The sequence below is a fragment of the Zalophus californianus genome, chromosome 6, assembly GCF_009762305.2.
Source record: "Zalophus californianus isolate mZalCal1 chromosome 6, mZalCal1.pri.v2, whole genome shotgun sequence".
NCBI classification, from domain to species: domain Eukaryota; kingdom Metazoa; phylum Chordata; class Mammalia; order Carnivora; family Otariidae; genus Zalophus; species Zalophus californianus.
In genome coordinates, this window is record NC_045600.1 from 106,132,106 (window position 1) to 106,150,064 (window position 17,959).

General features: G+C 53.0%; 1 protein-coding gene across 13 annotated transcripts in view; it reads right to left on the reverse strand.

Annotated features, from left to right (window-relative positions):
• The window catches only part of MEGF11 (multiple EGF like domains 11), a 350,367-nt gene that overhangs the window by 196,820 nt on the left and 135,588 nt on the right, over nt 1-17,959 (reverse strand). The gene's annotated exons all lie outside the window — the stretch shown is intronic.

The window sequence follows — 17,959 nt, forward strand, 5'->3', positions numbered from 1 at the left end:
AAGGCTTCTGTTAACATACAGAAGAATCCTCCAGGAGTGGAAAGACAGCATCACATGTTCTAGTCCCCAGTGAGAGCGCCAGCCACCACCACGGGGGCCGGAGCGGGCGGGACTCAGGACTGATGATGAGTTTTGTGGAAGGTTAATTTGAGTCATGGGGCCAAGCACTGCGTGCAGGTCGGTTCTCCGGCTGAGTTAGGGCCTGGAAGTCACCTCTCCAGCAATGACCGGTCTCTGTCTCCCCCAGCCCTGACGACAGCAGGTTCCCCAGGGCGACTGCCGTGCGCAGGAAGGGGTGAGCCGGCAGCAAGGGCTGCCACGGGCCTCAGCACAGCACCGTGAGACCCAATAAAATACAATCGCCCAGATTCCCGAGGTGGCGGTTACTCCCGTATCACGCAGAGACTAGGACTGATTCTTTCAAATAAGACCCTGGTTCTCCCTCATTCCCACTTTTATCAGCCTAATCTGGTGAGACGCCTGCCTTCTCGTCCCCTCCTCGGTCCCTTCCTCTTTGTGTCCTCTCCTTCTCTCCCACCCCTCTCCCCACTCCCTCACCCTGCTGGCTCCACTTTCCTTCTTTGTTAACTCAGCAATTCGCAGCCCTGCTTACAAGCTGCCTTCTCCCCTTCATCTCCAGGGATGGTCCCCTCGTCCACACCCAGTTGCTCCGGCCCTTGGCGGGTGATGGGTTGGCGCAAAAGGAGAGAGGAGGGGGAGGGCAGGGGCTGCAGCATGGCCCAGCTGGTCCTGTCATTTCAGGTCAGAGCCCCGCACCCTAGAGGAACCTGCAGGAAGGAAGCTGATGGGCACCCCCACCCACCCACCCATTGGTCAGCATCAGCTCTTGAGAGGAAGCTGCATTCCAGCAGACCGCAGCATGCTGACGACACATGAGCATCTTCTTGAGTCCCTGTTCCCCTCCTTCTCTGCACTCCCCCAGACTAGCGCAAACTCCCCCTTGGAATGCCGAACTGTCCTTTCCCTGTTGCTGCCCATCCACCTTTCTCCCTTTTCTTTAGGGTTCAGGCCATGCCCTTGCTCTTGAGGTATCTGGCACTGAACCCCAGCTGTCAGGAAGGTGACATACTCTACTTTGTATCACAGCTCTGGGGACCCCTGCCTCCTAATGATCTCAGACTCCTTCAAGGTTGGAACAGGTCTTCTCTATCTGTGCCCCACTCTCTCCCCCAACCCTGACCCATTACCTAGCATAGTATTTACAGAGGAAAGCAATGTGGCAGGTATTGGCAGAAAGGAAGGAGGAAAGGCAGAAGGAAGAAACGGAAGAAAGAGAAAACTGATTTCTGCCTCTGACTTTTCCAAGCATGTAGTAATTACTCTTCATCTGGCACTTGAGCATTTCTAAAGCACATTTACGTTCGCCATTCCATCTGCTTCCACGACTCCCCTAAGAAGTTGGCAAGGCAGGTCTGTTATTATACTCACTTTACAGATGGGGACAGGGAGGTTCAGAGACATGAAGGTACTTGCCCAAGGTCACCCACACCAGAGACGGCCCCCGGCACTGTCACGGTCTCTCTCTTCACCTGTAGCATTCCCTTGGCCTGTGCCCTGGAGCACTAGCAAGGTTAAATATCACCTCTTGTGGAGGGCTCATCTTGCAAGCTGAGCTATCAGCTGCTGGAGGGCAGAGACCCCTGCCTGATGCTCCTTCCAGTGCACAGACAAAGCCCAGAGCCTGGCATTGCACAGTGGCCTGGGGATGCTTGCTGGTCACTACAGCCATAAGGCAGGCCTTGCTCAAGGCCCGGTGGCAAGGAGCTGTGTTGGGAAGGGGGCCAGGAGCCCTGCCTCACACGGTACCCGAGAACACACACTTCGAGAAACCAGAAAGCCTGAAAGGGCAGGACACTCATTTTCTCCTGGGGGCAGAAAAGTACAGGAAAAGTAACCATTCAGCCTTTAAACACATAAATAATGTTGCTTCTTCTACCCCTGTCCCAGAGCACCCATGAATAGCATGCACTCAACAAAACATTTTAACAAAACAAGAGGCAAGATCAGGCCCAAAGTGGTGGTGTGTGGGTTGCCATGGAGTCGGACAAGCCTTCAGAAGGCCACGGTCAGGGCCGAAGCCCACTTCCGTGGCTCCCTGCACATGCGTGTGGACACACAACCCCCAGCCCCTGCTCCGTGTTCCAGCCGCCCCCCCCCCCCCCCCCCCCCCCCCGCCAGAAGGAGACCAGGTGAGTGCTTCTCTATGCCTCAATTTTCTCATCTGGAGAAGGAGGCAGATGACACCTTCCTTGTTGCAAAGTACACAGAATAGCAAGTGCTCTGCAGAAAATAAAAGATGCGGTAGAGTTGCTCAAGTGTGGGCCCTAGAGCTAGGCTTCCTGCATTCAAATTTCCATTCTACCACTTACTAGCTAGTTACTAGGGCAACTCGCTTAACTGCTAGCTGCATTGTTTCCCCTCATGCCTGCAAGAACAAGCAGCTGGCAGGCACTACAGGTAAGGGAGGCCTTGGCCCTGGCACAGGGAGAAACGAAGCGGGTGGAAGATAGCCTGAGGGCAGGTGTCCGTTACCAGAGCAACTTCACATCTTCCTAGAACGTTAGCAGTGTGCCAAGACCCTTCTTTCCCACGATCTTGCCTTCCCGCTCCCCTCCCTACTTGCAGCTCATAGCCAGGACTATCTGTCAGGTGCACATGGAAGAGGACCCCAAACAGCTCACAGGGGGCCGGGGACACGACAGATTCACAGCAGAGTCATAGCCAGAACCGGGTCCAGCAAAGCCTGCTTTAGCTGGGCACTGTGCTGGGCGTGGGGTACCAGAGTGCCCATGGGACATCGCTCACCCCACAGCAGGAGTCCCATGCCCACAAAGGGAAGAGGGAAGCCCTGCCAGGCTGCCCAAGGCAGGGGCTGCCACTCCCTAGCCCAGATGGCCGGGCAGTCACAGGGCAGAGCGCCCGCAACTGCAGCAACAGTGACACCTCCACGCTCCCCAGCTCCGCTCCAGGCTCTTGCCTGCATTAGCCCCGGGCCAGGTGGTGACTCCAAGGCCAGATGCTATTCCCATGGGTGCCCTGTGGGATCTGGCACACCTGCTCACCTCTTCTATTCCGCCCTCCGCCAAGTTCTAGTTTCTTAGGTGCATAAATCTCGATCCCACCTCAGGGTCTTCATCCATGCGCTTTGCCCAGCCAAGAGCTCCAGCCCCATCCCCAGGCTTCACTCCTTCAGATCTCAGCCCCAACCCTCTTCCCTGATGTCCCCATCCTCCCATGTGAAAGAAGGGTCCCTGGTAGTGGCTCTCAACATCCCATGTTCTTCCCCTTCAAGAAAACCAATGAAAATGGCATCCTCCATTTACCTGGGGAGCAAATGTTGAAAGCCTGCCTCTTTCTAGGCTATTAGCTTCATGGGGGTAAATACAGCATCTCTTTTGTTGACCCTTGAACCTCTATCCCTGGCCCCAGCACGGAGTACAGTAAGCACGCAATACACGTTGCCTGAATAAAAAGTAAATGAACACACTATGTAGCCACTAGAGTAGGCATTCAACAAATGTGTTAAACAAATAACCCTTCTGTCTGAAAAGGTTTCGTAATTATGATCATAAAGACACTACCAAAATAGACACTCTTCTTTTCCTGCCCCCACTCCAGGCCTCCATGGGATTGGATGTAAATAACCCCTTGCATTTGTGTGTAACAAAATAAAACTCTAATTCCTGTTAGATCCCACACATTAACCTTGCCAGGTAGGTAGGCCAATGTTGCTATCCTCATGATGGTGTCCAGGGAGGCTAAGTGATTTCCCCAGCTTCACACAGAGGTTAATGGAAGTACGGAGAGCAAAGCAGGGCTGTCACCTCTGCTCTGATCAAGCCAGACCTGCAGCCCTTCCCACATTCAAGAGGAGAGTGGAGAAGTCTGGAAAGGATGCCTTGCTGGCTTGTGAGCTCCCTGAGTGAATGACCATTTTTGTTTTATTAATTCCTGTCTCTCCCTCACCAAGCCCAGAGCGTGTGGCCCAACAGAGATACTTGAAAATAAATTGCTAAATCAACAAATGATGTTTCACCTAGAAAAGAAAATGGGAAGGAAGGGGTAAGGGAGAGAGGAGACAGTTTCTTAAACATCTAAAAAGCTGTTATATGGAAGAAAGAGACTTGCTCTAGGACCAAAATAAACACCTTTCTCCCACTGAGAGTAGTCCAAACCCACTTGGGCTTCCTTAGGAAAGAGTGAGTTCCCTGTCAGCCAAGGTAATCAGAGCCAGAACCACCATCTCTGGCTATAATAGCAGCAGGGCGTCTGTGTTACACAGAACCCTGGGGCTCTATTTACATATCAAGAGTATGCATGATGGCCCAGAGGCTCAGGTAGATTAGCCTCCAGAGAGCCATGTCCAGGGTCAGTGGTCTGCAGGGTTCCACCTAATCCCAAGAACGTGTGACTCCCTGATCTCAGAATAGAAGGGAATCAGGATCCACCCCCATGTCTCCAGATTCATAGTCCCCAGCTCCAGGGGACATGAAGCCTGGGGTTCTGGTACCAGAGGGTCTCACAACTTGGCTTCAAGCCTCAGCTACCCCATTTCACCAGGGATCAGAAAACCAAAACTCCCCCCTAGTGTGGGTTCCCCGATGCGCACTGTCCCCTTGGTGCATCTCCCCCTCCCTCTACCACTGGGGCACAATCTCACTCACACACAACCCCCAAAAGTCCTCCCTGAGAACCATCTCCCAGGGGCCCCCACACCCCCAGCACGAAGGCACCGTTGCGTGGGGAGAACAAGGTGCAGCTGGACCCAGAGACAAGGGGGAAGGGAGGCAGTCATCTCAGGACTGGGTGCCCGCTCCTGGCAGCCTCTAAGGGTCATTGCATGCAGCTGTTACCTGCGGTCCTCCCCGCTCAGTGGGCATAACTAAAGGAGAACTCTCAGATGGCCTCCACACAAGGAAAAGGGAGATTCATGAAGGAGAAGGAGAGTGGGGACGCCAAGCAGGAAAAGTTCTCACTTCCACCTCCTTGGCTTTACTGATTGGCGGCCAGTGCCACACCCACCTCAGAACAAGAGGCCCAGAGGGCCTGGGTCTGCCTGCCCATTCCCAGGACCCGGCCTCACTGTCTCTGGGGAGGGGGAACCAGAAAGGTGGCCCCTAAAGGCTGGGATCAGCCCTTCTGCTGCCAGAGATCCATGAGCAAGCCCCCCAGCCTCTTTGGGGAGGGGCTATTTTGATTTCCCTCAAGTCCCCTCCTGGCAAACACTGAAACGGTAAAGAAACCCTTCCAATCGCCGGTTAGCTCCACAGAGACACGGAAATATACAGACCCAAACCCTGCCTTGCGGACTTTCTGGGCAACTTCCCCAAGGGGACTTCAAGGGAGGAGAACAGGGGACAAGGACATGATGCACGCAAAGCACCCCAAGTCAAACAGCAGAGCACCCAGAGCCTGCCCTGGGCCTCTGAGGAGAGCATAGTCTCCTGGCTGGGGAGACGGCAAGACCTCAAGTCCATGTCCCATCTCCACAAGCCAGAGAATGAGGGATGAGGAGGGGGCCACGGGCCATGTCTCCTCCCTGCTGGGATGCTAGGGCAATCTAAGGCCAACCCGCTTAGATCAGTTGCGATGTCTTGACTGTGGAGTCTCAAGTTGGGGTACCCTCATAATAAGAGGCAGGTAAGGATCAAGGATAAGAACAGAGCTGGCTTCAGATCAAATTTTAAAGGGGGGAGGGTGCTACTATCCTCCACCTCGGTCTTCTCTCCCCTATCACCTAGAGCAACCTCTCTCCGTCCTGGGGAGCACGGAGGTTAACGCATTCCCTCCTCAGGTAGCAGGGCTGCATTTTAGCAGGAACCTTCTGGAGAACAGGAAATCACCCAGGAGATTCTAACGCCAAAATTCCTGGCTCGTCAGTGGGAGAGAGATACTGAGAAGCCCTGAGACACAGCAGTCTGCATGACGCCTTTGTCCTAAGAAGCATGCCCTCGGTGAACACCGATTTGTTAGATCGGCTTCCGTCGAGGTCTGGCACGGTGTCTAAGAAGTCAGACAGACCTAAGTCTGAGTCGTCGCTTCTGGTTCCCAGCTCAAGGACCTCTGGCCAGTCACTCGGCCTCTCCGTGCTTCTGCTTCCTCATCTGTGAACTGGGATGACACAACCCACCACAAAGCATCGCCAGGAGATCAGAGGAGCTCCTGTCACGGGGCTGGCACGCCGTGGGCCCCGCCACACGGTTCTCCTCCTGCCCCACTGGATACGGCACACGTGCCAAACAAGAGAGCTGTCATTTGGAATGAGAACATACCGGACTATATTCATCATTCCAACCAGCTGGGGAGCTGGGGCCAGGAGAGGGCCACTTTGGGGGAAGGATATTAACGGTTCCAGCCAACCAGAAGCCCCTAATCACCTTTAACTCTCCCAGAGGGAGCCTGTCCAGGTTGAGTTATCTTCCGTGGGCAGGAAAAGCAGCTCTGGCCCTTTTAACCTAGCACGGATCATAGAGCAGAGAAAATACAACGGCCCCAAACCACTAAACACTCTTCAACTCGATTTTCCCAGCCCTGCCAAAGCGGCCAGCGGCGGCCCCAGTTAAAGGAATGACACGTACATTTTCTGGAGGAAGTGAAGACCCACCTGCCCAGGGGAGGTGGCAGGCCCCGGCCAGGGCAGCCCAGCAAGGGGGCAGCCGCTGAGTCGGGGTTTCTCGGGATGGCTGGCCACACAGTGCACCTGTGCACCGAGCGTGGGGATGTTCCGTCACTCTCCATCATCCACCTGCTTGACTGCTGGGTTGGTGGGTTGCCGCGACATATGTGGGAGAATTGCAAGTCTCATAATTCACCCAGATGGTGGAAGCTCCCGAATTGTTCCTTCTCAAGAGACAGCTGTTCCACTGCTGGGCCATATGGTTCCCCTTGCTCTGCACCCTGCTCTGGGAAATGAACCACTTTGCACGGGCAGCTTCCAGATCTTAGAACTGTCGCAACTGTCGCTTGTTCTTAGCGGGTAATTAAGACCTCCAGCTGAGGCATCCATGTTGCTCCACATGTGGTTTGTACACATGTCAGAGCAGTGTTTTAAAGCTCGCATCAAGGTAAATACAGGTGGGCGAGTCCCGCCAGCATTGTCTTCTACTCAAGGGAAGCTCCTACCATCACAGACTCAGAGAGAGAGAGGCCCCCCCAGAACTCGGTTCGCCATTCCTCTGCACATGGTGAGCCCACCCCCACCCAGACGCGCCCCGGGGTTCCGGGCTGGAAGTGACCTTCAGAGGTCACACTGTCCACCTTCTGATGGACACCTTGTTTCAGACAGACACATTAACAAAGACCTTTAAGACTAGCTTGTGATTTAGGAATGCACCAAGCCCCTCGGAACATCAACAGCACCGCCGGACAGAGATGCTCACTGTCACCAGCAGGCTGGCTCCTCGGACCCCTCTCTGGGACACCTGCACACTGCACCCCAGGCCCCTGGGGATGCAGACATAGACTTTCAGTCTTTGTGGCAATCTGCGCACTGTCCTGGAGCAAAGAGAGCCATGACTGGGGCCTCAGCATGTACAAAGGTGACACATACCAGGAGCCTGGTAATGTTTATTTGCTCTTCTTTCTGACAATTTCAACCATTCTCCTGAGGAAGTCAGGGGAAGGGCCCATGTGCCCCACCTCTCGACCCTATGCTTACACACGCAGGGGTTCTTCCCAGATCTGAAAACTGTGATGCCTTTCGCCCTCAGCCTAGCGGGGAAGCTCTCTCTGCATTATCCTGCCATACTAGATAACAAGAGCTGACACTTATTAAGCACTTACTGTGTGCCAAGCCTGGTTCCAAGCATTTCACACGAACTTACCTAATCCTTATAAGCCTCAGTGGAAGGCACTGTTATCACGCCATTACACGGATAAGGAAAGTGAGGCAAAGAGAGGATACCTAGCAGGGTCCCTTAGACAAGGCTTCGTCTCAGGAGGCAAGGGGAACGAGCATAGGAACTGAGCGGGACAGATGGCCAGCTCAGCTAAATACTACCTACGCTCAACCTCCAGAGATACCAGAAGCTTCCAGATGTGGCCTTGCAGCAGCTAAGCCTGAAGACCACTGGCTGTAACAGAATGGTTAGGAGTATGGAACCAACACCAGATGCCTGGGTTTGGCTTCTGGCTGTCTTGCTTCATTGCTGGATGGCCTTGGGAAAGTTACGTGACCATTCTGTGCCTCCATTTTCTCCTCTACAAAACGAGAATGTGAACAGTCCCTACTTCGTCAGGGTGTTGTGGGGATTGAGTTAACACAGAAGTGAGGCCGGGCATAGAGTTGGTGCTATGTAAGGGTTAGCTATGGTGATGATAAAGCAGCACCAGGAGGAAGAGCAAGAGGTAAGGGAGGAGAAGATTGCTCTTCCTACCACCCGATGGGTTAGGTGTCTGTCAGCAGGGCCTCCGGTTACAAAGCCCCATCACATGGTCTTGCAGGACAGGCTTGATGCTCGTATTTTGTACACAAGAGAAAGTCTGCACCGGCAATGAGGAGGGAAAGAGGTGTCTTGGGTTGCTCAGCTAGTTGAGGTGGACATCTGGGTTGCAGCCCAGGCTCCTGAGCTGAAGGCTCTGCTACCAAGCCTGAGGACTAATGACAGGTCACCCCCGCCCCGGCCAGGGCTGGGGCCCCAGGCTTTTAAATGTAAGGTTCCTCGACCGCCAGTCCACTGGAAACTGGCTCACCACTTACTAGCTGTCGGCCCTTGGGCAAAACACAAGTTCTCAGAGTCTCCATTTCACATGTGTGAAGAGAGGAACAGCTCCTAGGAAGTCATCTTGAGGATAAAATGAGGTGACATACGTGACAGCCTGACACCAAAAAAAGTAAGCCCCCCTCCTCAGTTGGTCCCTTTGTGAAGGCGAATGCACACCAAAGGAGGTCATTATGGAGGATGTGTTCCAAACAGGCCTGGTGTGCCTGAACAAGCCCCTCCACCTAGTCTGGGGTCACCAGGAGCCCCTCCTTCCCCTCTCCCCCCCTGCCTGGTAGTTAAATCTTTAGGAGAAACTGTGAGGGCCCATGCCAGCCCCGAACGGTCCTGCCCTCAGAAAGCTTTATGAACCTCTCGGCCATGTGAAACTCGTCACGACCGGCCCAGGGAGACGTGTGTCCACCGCCTTGCAGCCCTTGCAGAGATCTCCCTGACTCGGTTTCATGATCCGTGGCCAGGCGTGTTGCCTCCATTTGGTTCTTCCTCCAAATGCTTGTTTCCATCTTAAACTATCCCCTTGGTCCTAGGTCTCACGTTGGCCTTGGGAAAACCCTCTGCCCCACCGTCTCCATCACTGGAACTCACACTACAGAGAAGCCTACAGATCTTCTAATTCCCCACGAGGAAGCGAAAGCCCTGGGAGGTGGAGTCTTGTACCCAGCCGGCCCAGCAAGAGGATGGCGGAGTGGGTGAGAACTCCATCTCTGAAAGCCAGGTCGGGGCTCGCATCGGACAGCCTCTCCCTGCTAGAGGCAAAACCCAGGGTCAGGGACCTCCTCCTCAGAGCCAGAAGCCTGCATCAGGGAGGGCTCTCCCACAACAAATCCTGCTTTGTGCCCCAGGACTGGAGAGGCCCTCCAACCCAAACCATCCCATCAGGCACCAGATGGCGTTTGACTTTGGGGCTGAAGACCTCATCTCCATTCAGACCCAGCAAATAGCAGAGAGTGTAGCCCCAAGCCTGGGTCTTGCCTCTGGGGTTTCATGCAGAGAGGCAATTAAAAAAGGAGGGTCTAGAGCAGCCACGAAGCCACAGAGTCTGTCCCAGGGCTTATGCCTGCCCCACAGGATGGAGGTCGGAGCCCAGAAAAGGGAAAATCGAGACCAGGAGGAGAGCCGCAGAAGGAGGAGGGAAAGGAAGCCCCGCTTGCCCTCCTTCCTGCCCCCAGAACCAACTCAGCTGGTAGTGCTTTATGTAGGTCCACTGCGCAAAAACAAGATTAAAAGGGACAGGCAGAACAAAGCATCACTCTCCCTAACAAAGGCCCCTCCACTTAGTAAATTAGGAGCTCTTTCCACCTGACACACTTTTAAAGAGAAATCTTCAATTACCATGGGCTGGCGGGGCACTGCGACAAAAGCTCTGTCCGGTGACTTTATTCTCAAAGCCCAGAGCAGGCATGGAAGTGGTTTTATGTAATAGAGATACTAATCTAGTCCATATAATTTTGAGAATCCTTTATGGAGGACTGAAGGGCGTTTGAGCCCTGCGGCTGTTTCAAAGAGATTTTTCTGCAGCTTATGCATTTACCTTGCCAAAAGCTTAGCTGAGCAAACAGTCCTCTAAATCACACTCACTGCTGATTTACTATCAGGCCTCTGCAGTTTGTTTGGTGATGGAACCTTGTGGATAAACAGAGGCCAAGGCCTTGGTCCTTCCACTTGACCAGACCAATGGGATGAGGGCTGCCTTTAAACTGGGGTTCCCCTGGCTCCCAGATTTGAGACTTTCCTTCTCCTTGCCGTTGGCTCAGCCCAGGGTAAAGGTGGCTGGAGGGGCTGGGCTTTGGCTGGCCGGGGGTGGGAGGAGGCCTCAGTGGCTTCTGCCCTTGGCTCCAGGTCCGCTCCATCCCAGAAGGAGACTGATGGTGTCAGTTGTTTCCCCTCCCCCCGCCGCCCTCCATCCGGAGCAAAGACACAATTCTGGCTCCCTTGGTGACGATTCAGCGTCACTGGCTGCTTGAAAAGGAGAAAGCAAAGTGGGAAAGCAGGGTGGGGAAGGTGACTCTCAGGAGAGCCCGGGGAGACGTGCACACACACACTCTAAACACACGAGCTTGTGGCTCTGCACCCAGCATGCGGGTTACGGGGCCCTTCTCATTGGCAGACACGCGACATACACATACAGCAAGTCCATATGCCAAGAACACACTTGTGCACACGCAACGCGTCAGAGGGGGAGCCCTTCACACATGGTGAAACCCAAAACTCACAAATAGACCAGTGTGTGTACAATAATAAAACCTAGCATTGCCACACCACTGACCATGTGCTCGGTTACAGTTATTCACTTATTTAATGCTCACGACAACCCCGTGAGGAAAGGTACCATTGTTACACCACTTTACGATTGAGTAAACTGAGGCACAGAGAGGCTAAGTAATTCGCCCCCCCGTCACAGCGGCAGAAGGCAGCAGTCTGGTGTATTCTTAACCTTTACATTGTCTGGCACAGCATGCCATACGGACACTCCTTTTTTTTTTTTTTCCCAAGATTTTTTAAGTCCTCTCTACACCCAATGCAGGGCTTGGACTTATGACCCCAAGATCAAGAGTCACATGCTCTACCAACTGAGCCAGCCAGGCACCCCGAGACACCCCTTTCATGGGTTGGGAGTAGCCTCCACACGTGTGAACTCACAAGGTCATACATAACACACGTGCACACAGCCAGATGCTCAAGCATCCGTATATCACATAGGTGGTCCAGACCTATCACATCTTCAGGTTCAAGCCAAGACTTGGACTGGGGAGAAGGGTAGTGAACATTAAAATAGTTAAATACTTCTGCTCTAGTTGGTGCGGCCACCCCTGTCCCTCCCCCAGCCCCCTACCTACCCATAACCGGGCACCTACAGAGTTAACCCCTGGCACCACAATAGGCCTCTGTGTCCCTATTCCATTCTAACCTATTGGTAGGAGTGCCACACATGTAGTTAAATATTTTCCTTCTTATCCCCAGGTATGGGCAAGGCAGGGACAGTGGGATGTGTGCCGGCAACAAGGCAGGGGGACCTGGCTCTTGGGCCTGCCGTGAGTCTTGGCCAATGCCCAGCCAGAACGGTATGAGGAGGCCTTCAGCTTTCCCAGCTGGTCCCCACCCCATGCACTTGATGGGCAGCTGATCAAGGCTCTTCAAAGACAAGAGTATTGAGTGGACACGGGGAGCAAAGGGAGACCCTGAGGTGTCATTTCCACCTTCAGTGAGGCCACTCGGCTTCCCTTAATCAAAAAGCCAACAGTAGGGGAGCCTTAGGGGCTGGTCTGTCACCCACAAAATCCCATTAATGGCCACTTTTTGAAACCTCTCTGCTACAAAGACCAGGAGGGAAGAAGGAGCTTGACAAACCAGGAGGCACCGCATGAGGAATTTTGCTTTCTCATGTCTTGGAAGCTCAGCTCCAACCCAGAGAGTTAGCCTCCTGGGTTCTGAGACAGTGGGCTAAGTCCTTGCAGAGCCCCAGAGCAGGGTCCCCAGGCTCTTTGTACACATGGGTGACACTGGGCCCAGACACCAGAACTCGGGGGCTCTGGGAACCCAAGGGGGAGGAGAGGAAATGGGGACAAGGACCCTATCTGAGGCAGGCCACCCTCTACTCTGGGATCTCAGGGTCCCACCCAGAGACCGCTTCTGTGGGTGTCCTTTGAGGGTCCCCAGGAAAAGGCAGCCCACATGGCCTTCTTCTAGTCAATAAGGCTCTACAGAAAGCATGTGTCCATGCTGGGCCCTGTGGTGGGTGCTAGGGATACAGAGGGGTCCCACGGCCATGGCTGTCAAAGAGCTCACTGTCCAGGGAGAGAGAGATCGTAAGGGCAGGTGGGGGTGAACGGGGCTGAGATCGGGATTGGGAGAGGAGAGGGAGGTGTCAGGTGGGGCTCCCCAGAGACCATGCGGCTCTGCACTGAGTCTCCAAGAGCTGCTACACAAAGCAGGACCAGGGGTTCCAAGAGCAGGGGCAGCTGGTATGAAGTCCCAGAGGGAGACTGTGGAGAATTCAGGAGCCTGGCTGGGGCAGAAAGGACCAGAGACCACAATGGGACCCCAGAGAGCAAGATACAGAATGAGGAATCTCAGTATGCAGGGGCCTGATTTGAAGTAAGCAGTAGTGGGGGGCACGGGAAGGAGGGATCAAAACTCTGGGCGTGGGCAGGGCAGACGTGGAATGGATTGGTGGTAGCTGATCATTATTTCCTGAGCCCCTACTCTGTGTGGTACACTGTGAGCCACTGTAGATCATACAACGGTGTGTTTATGAAAGGGTGCTCCTGCCCTGAGGAGCTTATAGTTCATTTGTTCATTCATTCATTCGTCATTTATTGAACATCCTACTATACGCCAGGTTCTGTTCTAAGCGTAAGGATATCAGCTAGGAACAAATCAAAATCCTCTGTCCCTACTGAGCACATTATCTAGCTGGGGAGACAAAAAATAAAAACATACACGGTCTACATCTCTGTGTCAGGTAGCAATAGCGCTAATTAACAAAACAGGATAGGGGGTACAGAAAGATGGTGGGGGGACTGCTATTTCAGATAGGGTGGTCAGGAAGGACTCGGACAATATGGCTTTTGAAAAGAGACGGAGTGAAATAAGGCCCAGGGTTTCCTGGGCCCTGCGGTGGGGCAGACGCAGAAGAGCAAGGAGGCCAGCACGGAGGAGGGAGGGAGGAGATGGATGGAAATCAGCCGGGGCTGATCTCACGGCCACCGTGAGAACATCGGAGAAGCAGCCAACACACCCAACAAGGACCAGAAATCAGGGCTGGCATCCCACAGATATTGAGGGAAATCAGAAGACGGAAAGTGGGGCCTTTGGGAAGTCTCCGTAGAGAAACAGGGAGTCAGGCTGGGGACAGGTGAGCTCCTTCCCAGGCTTTACCTGGCCCAGGACACTCAGGAAGGGGGCTTTACATAAACGCCTAGCTGCCCTGCCGCTAATGGAGGCTTCCGCTCAGAGGCTGCCCAGTCCGGATAGCTGAGGTTTCATTACAGCTGCAGCTGGTAATTAAGCAGCAGCGCCTCGATCCTTCCACGGCTGCGTCAGCACACAGGACCCCGCTGGCACTCACTGCAGGTGGGGGAAAGGCCTAGCGGAGGACTTCAGGGCTAGGCCAGCAAAATGCAGCCAGCCAGACCCCTGGTCTCCCGGGTCCTCCTGACCAGGGTGCCTGAGCACGGCCGTCCACGGCCCCATGCAGCTCCTGACTGAGCTTTCGCCCCTTCGACAATCCCTCCTTGCTGCTGCCCCCTGGCACCACCGTGAGTGTGTCACTGGCTGCTTTCACCCTTCAGCGCCCTCCTGAGATTGTCCAGGATCCTTGGTGTGGTGCTGAGGGTCCAGGCCCACCCCCACCCAGCCCTTCCAAGCACCACCTCCACACTCCCCGAGCTCCGGCCACGGAGGCCTGCTGGCGCTGCCCTGTGCCCATCCGCTCTGCCCACCCCCCCAACTCTGCTCACACTGGCCCCTCTGCCACAAAGTGCCCTCCTCACAAACAGAACACAAACGGCAGTAGCTACCATTTACTGAGCCCTCACGACGTGCCCGCTTCTGTCTGAATGCTTTCCTAGTGGTAACTCATTTCGTCCTCACAACAGCCCAGAGCGGCAGGTACCTCATACAGCCCTTAGTTTACAGATGACAATACCGAGGCAGAGAGAAGCAAAATAACGTGCTCAGGGACAGTCGCCCAGGGCAAAGAACGGGCTTGAAAATGCAGGGTCTGTCTTAATCGATGCCCATCTCCTGCCCTTCTGGCAAGTTCCCTACTCACCGTTGAGATTCTGCTCAAAACTAACCTCCTTCAAGAAGTCTTTTCTTCGCGGGGCTGCACCGGGTGCCTGGGTGGCTCAGGTGGTTAAAGGTCTGCCTTCGGCTCAGGTCATGATCTGGGGGTCCTGGGATTGAGCCCCACATTGGGCTCTCTGCTCAGTGGGGAGTCTGCTTCTCCCTCACCTCTGCCCCTCTCCCCCATTCATGCTTGTGCTCACTCTCTCTCAAATAAAATCTTAAAAAAAAAAATGAAGTCTTTTTTGATCCCCACCCCCCCCCCAACTTTGCCCCGTAATTCCCCAGATAGTGTTACGATTACTTCTCCCAGAGAGGTCTCTCAGTGCTGGGGGTCTGAGTCTATTCTATTCATGCATTTTCTTTCTCACTCATTTAGTAATTATTCAGCACTGAGGGCCTGGCACTGTGCCTGGCCCTGGAAATAACCCACTAGGTAGGAGACATGGTCCCTCAGCTTTGGGAACTCACTTTTGAGTGGGAGAGATGGACAGGCGAGGCCCCATCACAACCAATGGGACGGAGTGACAGGGGCTATGTGGCCCTCAGACAAGTGGTACTCTAGAGCAAAATCAGAGGAATCTAAACTAGGTGCTAACAGGCTAGGTGTCCAGAGAAGCCGCTGGGCCTTGGTGCTGTTACCATGAATTACTTGCTCAACAATAATTTATGAGGGCCTGAAAAGTGCTAACAGGTGGACAAGATCAGTACCTTATGAGTCTGGTCAGTGTGAATCACCAGCTGGAGCTCAGCCACTCTGGGCGTCCTAAATCAATGTTCTAAGCCCATGAGACTGGAGCTGAGATCATTGTGGCTGCACCAACTTTGGCCACTCGGTGAGGACGTGTTGGGGCAGCTAAACAGCCATTCCCCCCTACAGGCCACCTCCACCAGCCTGGTGACACCCTCGTTTCCTTGCCTACTTATTTAAAGTGTGCTTATCATGTTATGTTGGAATTTTTAAAATATATATATTTCCCACTAGATCCTATGCTTCTTATTCATCTCTCTATCCCCAGGGCTCAGCAGTGCCTTCAAGGCATAGAGAGCGAATAAATGTTGATGGATGGATGGACAGATGGAAGGATGAATGTTGTTCCAGGCAGCAAGGCTCAGCACCAGGTGCTGGTGACCCGGAGGAGCAGCATCAGCACAGGTTCTGGGGCTGGCAGCTGACAGCATCCCTGGGGGAGCCTCCTAGAGGGTCAGGAGGGAATTATTTTACGTAGTAGCTACGAGAGGCTGACTTTCAGACAAGTCCTACAGCTCTGCGTGTACACACACACACACACACACACACACACACACACACACACACACACACACAGAGCAATCTCCCGCTCCCTACCTCGATCCTGGCACCTATTGTGACCTAGCTTAGCAAACTTTTGAAATCAAACCAGTTTGGCTTCTGGCCCTTCCTCTCCCTACAAACCTTTTCACCCGCCCTCTTGTCTGACCCCACTTCCCTCTTCTGGCCACAGGTCCCTCCCGCCAAGAGGGGACCCGCTGCAGGAGGGCAAGGGTAGGACTGAAGGTAGCACAGATCTCAGTTCCTGGGCTGCCCTTCTCCACCAGAAAAGGGACTTGGGCTGCCCTGGCATCCGTTTCCACTGCCATGCCAGGCCCGTCTGACCCTCCACCAGTCTGTGAGGAGCAAGTAATAGACTGTATGGGAAGGTGGCAGGTCAACCGCCAGATGTTATGTTGCTTTATCAGTGTTGTTGGAAGTTAGCCATCAGTCCAAGAAAGCATTGAACTAAATGTCACTGGGTCTGGTTATGAAGCCCCCCACCACATGGCTCACTATAAAACAGGGGCATGGAGTTCCGGTGACATGGAGAAAGTGCGAATGTAGCCCCTTCTGCTACAAAAATGCTCCCAAAGTATAATAAAAAAAATAAAAAATAAAATAGATACCTAACTGAGCTCTAACGAGACAAAGGTAAATGCCCAAGTGTAAGAAAAAGCGGGCGGTTTATAGGAGGTACAGAAGGGCAGATGCTAAAGCTAAGCTAGCCCGGGGAACAGCGGACCTAGCCAGCTGCTGCCCCCAGCCCCAGCTAGGAGCCTCGGGTTTAACAGCCACACAGGGTCAGATGTGGCTTTGGGAGATGCCGGCTCCATGTAGGCGAAACTGGAAAGTGCGCCACCAGCCAAGTGAAAAATAAGGCATTCTGCACGAGTAAAAAGTCTTCCACAAGAAACAAAAACCAGGAGGGGGGAATGGGGAGTCACTGTTTCAAGGGTCCAAGGGTCTCCTTCAGGGGTGATGAAAACCATTTAGGGCTAGACAGGAGCACAACACTGTCAGTGTGCTAAACGCCACGAAGTGTATGCTTCAAAACGGTTACTACTGCATCATGTGAATTTCACATTTTTTTTAAAGGAAAAAGAAAACAAACAAACAAACCTAAGCCTCTGCCACAGTTCTAGCCTCAGTGTGGAATCCCAAACCAAGTTATCAATGCAAAGACGGGTCATGAGCCACTAAAAACCGTTAGTGTGCCTAGTAAGAAAACGCAGAATTGGTGTGTGGGGCACGCGCACACCCCAGGGCTTGGGGGAGGAGGCAAAAAGCTCAAGCGTTCACAGTGATGAAGAAAAAGAAAAAAGAAATTATGACTGATACAGGGAAATAATCCATCACAAGGGAGAATCAGCAGTGTCCACACACAGAACTGATACTCTAGGAACTTGAGTCAACCAAAATCATGGACTCAAGATAGAATTATCTTGACCATATAGAACTAATAGCTCCAGATAAAACCATGAGACTATAAGAGAAATATGTTTGAAATAACTAAAGCAATCATTGAAGGATTAGAATTCATAATGAAAGAACAGGACACTACAGAGAAAAAATAAAATAAAAAAGGAAACCCTTGGATCTGAAGAAGGACCAACAGATCTCCTAGGAATGAAACATGCCGTTGTTGAAATTAAGACCTCAACAAACAGGTTGGTTAGCAGAGCTAAAGGATTTGAAAAATGGATCTGAGGAAAATCTCCAAGATACAGCATGGAGAGATACAGAGAGGAAACGTGAGAGCCTAGGAGAGGGAGTGAAATGAGTCTCCAACATTTTGGAGCTTCAATAGGAGAAAACTGAGCAAATGAAGGACAGGAGATATTAGAGGAGACATGGCTGAGAATTTTCCAGAACTGATAAAGCACATGAATCCTTCGCTTGAAGGAGATGTATAGCCTCTGAGGAGCAAACAGTGTGAATGAAAACGACTCCACACCCAGACACGTGCTGGGAAAACGGCAACGTGTGCAATGACAAATTCCGGAACACAACAGAAAAACATTCTCACGCCCTGAGGGAAAAATCACTGAAAACCTACAATTCCACAGGCAGCGAAAGCACCATTCAAGAGTGAGGGTAAAATGAAGGCATTTTCACCTCCAAGTCTAGCTGGATTGCA